At 39.5% G+C, this 2,543-nt stretch overlaps 1 pseudogene; it reads left to right on the top strand.

Annotated features, from left to right (window-relative positions):
* The first annotated feature begins 315 nt into the window (after positions 1-315).
* Positions 316-1,424, top strand: LOC103232308 (ubiquitin carboxyl-terminal hydrolase 12 pseudogene; annotated as a pseudogene).
* The last annotated feature ends 1,119 nt before the right edge of the window (positions 1,425-2,543 follow it).

Genomic DNA, 2,543 nt, shown 5'->3' with positions numbered 1-2,543 from the left:
AACCCCATCCCTACTAAATATACAAAATTTAGACGGGCGTTGTGGCATGCGCCTGTATTCCAGCCTGGGCAATAGAGCGCGAAACTCCGTTAAAAAAAAAAAAAAGGCATCTGGCAGGCGGGGGCTGGGACCCCAGGCCTGGAGTGCCTGAGGGTCCGGCTGCGATGACGGCAGCTGAGGTCCAGTGGGCTCGGTGCGTGGGTCCGTGGCGGCTCGGGCTCCGCCCGCGGGCTGTGGTGCAAGCAAGCGGCCTGGCTCCCCTCCTCCCCGGCCCGCCTCCGCGGTTGTGATTGGCTGGAAGATGGCGCTGCCTGGATGGAAATTCCAATGACAGTCTCCAAATTCGCCTCTATCTGTACCATGGGCACCAATGCTTCAACATTAGAGAAAGAGATTGGTCCAGAACACTTTCCAGTCAATGAGCACTATTTTGGATTAGTCAATTTTGGGAATACCTGCTACTGCAGTTCAGTTCTTCAAGCACTTTACTTTTGTCGTCCATTTTGGGAAAAAGTTATTGTATGTGAGAGTCAACCCAGGAAAAAGGAGAGCCTTCTTACATGCTTAGCAGATCTCTCTCATATCATAGCCACTCAGAAGAAAAAGGTTGGAGTTGTACCTCCTAAGAAGTTCATCACAAGATTACGGAAAGAAAATGAGCTTTTTGACAACATCTTGCAACAAGATGTCCGTGAATTCTTGAATTATCTACTAAATACAATTGCTGATATTTTACAAGAAGAGAGAAAGCAGGAAAAACAAAATGGTCACGTACCTAATGATAATATTGATAATGAAAATAATAACAGCACACCAGACCCAACGTGGGTTCATGAGATTTTTCAGGAAATATTAACTAATGAAACCAGATATCTTACTTGTGAAACTATAAGCAGTAAAGATGAAGATTTTTTTAGACCTTTCTGTTGACGTGGAACAAAATACAATTACTCACTGCCTAAAGGGTTTCGGCAACACAGAAACTCTGTGTAGTGAATACAAGTATTACTGTGAAGAGTGTCGCAGCAAACAGGAAGCACATAAACAGATGAAAGTTTAAAAACAACCCATGATTCTAGCTCTACACTTGAAGAGATTTAAATATATGGATCAATTTCATCGATATACAAAACTCTCTTACTGGATAATTTTTCCTTTAGAACTTTGTCTATTTAACACTTCAGGTTATGCCACCAATGCAGACAGAACGTACGACCTTGTTGCTGTTGTGGTTCACTGTGGAAGTGGTCCCAAGGGGGCCATTGTATTGCAATAGTTGAGAGTCGTGATTTTTGGTTGTTGCTTGATGACAACATTGTAGAAAAAATAGATGCGCAAGCTATTGAAGAATTCTTCGGATTAACATCAGATACTCAAAGAACTCTGAGTCTGGTTACATCGTTTCCTGTCAGTCTCAGGACTGAGGCGGAGCGGTGATGAAGAGATACTTTCTGCCTCATTTCTTCTCTGGTTATGTTGGAAAGGGTCAAGCACTGATTTTTCAAGAAAAGAGAAATGCAGGAAACTCAGGAGGCAGTAGCACACTTTGCAAATGATAAAGCAAAGACGATGGATTGATAAGCTCTTCCAATTATGGTAGTTGATTTATTTGCTCAGGTATCATGCTGTCTGCACAGTTCCATACCACAAGGAGGTAAAATCAGAGATACCAGCTCCTCTTGTAAAACAGCCTTCCAGTCATTGACACACATTTTCTCTTTATTAATTGCACCAATAATGTTTTGAATTCCTCGGGGGTGCAGTAGAAAGAATCGGAATCTGTGCTGTATTGATAAGGAGATGATGTTGAACACACTGCATAAATTTGCCTGGTTCAGTATGTATAGAAGCATATTCAGTGGTCTTTTCGAAAGGAAACCAGAAATACTTTTGGGTCCAGCACTTCCAGTTGCCTTTCTGATACGAAAACTAACATGCTGGATAATCCAGTATCGGGAAGACAAAGATGTTTTGCTTCTCTGAAGAAGCTTATTATAATATACAGTATATGTATACGTAGGGAGCAATTGGTCAAAAGTGGCTTTTTGTTTCCCCAAGGGGAAAGACTGGCTTTGTAATTATAATTTATTCCTTATTTATTTTACTTAAAACTGGTAGAGTCTAAGTATTCTATGAAGTGCTCATGATTCTGTCGGTAAATTTGAGCATATTTTTATTAGTTAATGTCAGTTTAACTGGTCCTTTTGTTTGTTTCTATTTTTAAGGTAAATTTTAAATTATATCTGAAATCAGTAATACCTTGAAAAAAACTGCAATGAGAGGAGCTAAATATCCTTTTTCAGGAGGAAGTGACATCTCTGGCTAAGTATTTGTCCTTTTATTATGGTCTCTAAATCAGTTATTTTCTTCAGCTTTAATTTCATAAAGTTAAAAAACTGTATAAACATTTTCTGTAGTTGTTGGAATAATTAAAAATGCTGGTGCAGTGGTGGTATACCAATCTTTAGAATTCTTAAGTATTCTAATGTTTCAAGTTGAAGTCATACTTGGGAAAATCATGTCATAGCATTTATGTTATTTTT

Source organism: Chlorocebus sabaeus, chromosome X (genome assembly GCF_047675955.1).
Source record: "Chlorocebus sabaeus isolate Y175 chromosome X, mChlSab1.0.hap1, whole genome shotgun sequence".
In the NCBI taxonomy this organism is placed as follows: Eukaryota; Metazoa; Chordata; class Mammalia; order Primates; family Cercopithecidae; genus Chlorocebus; species Chlorocebus sabaeus.
This window is presented reverse-complemented; position numbering and strand designations above follow the sequence as displayed.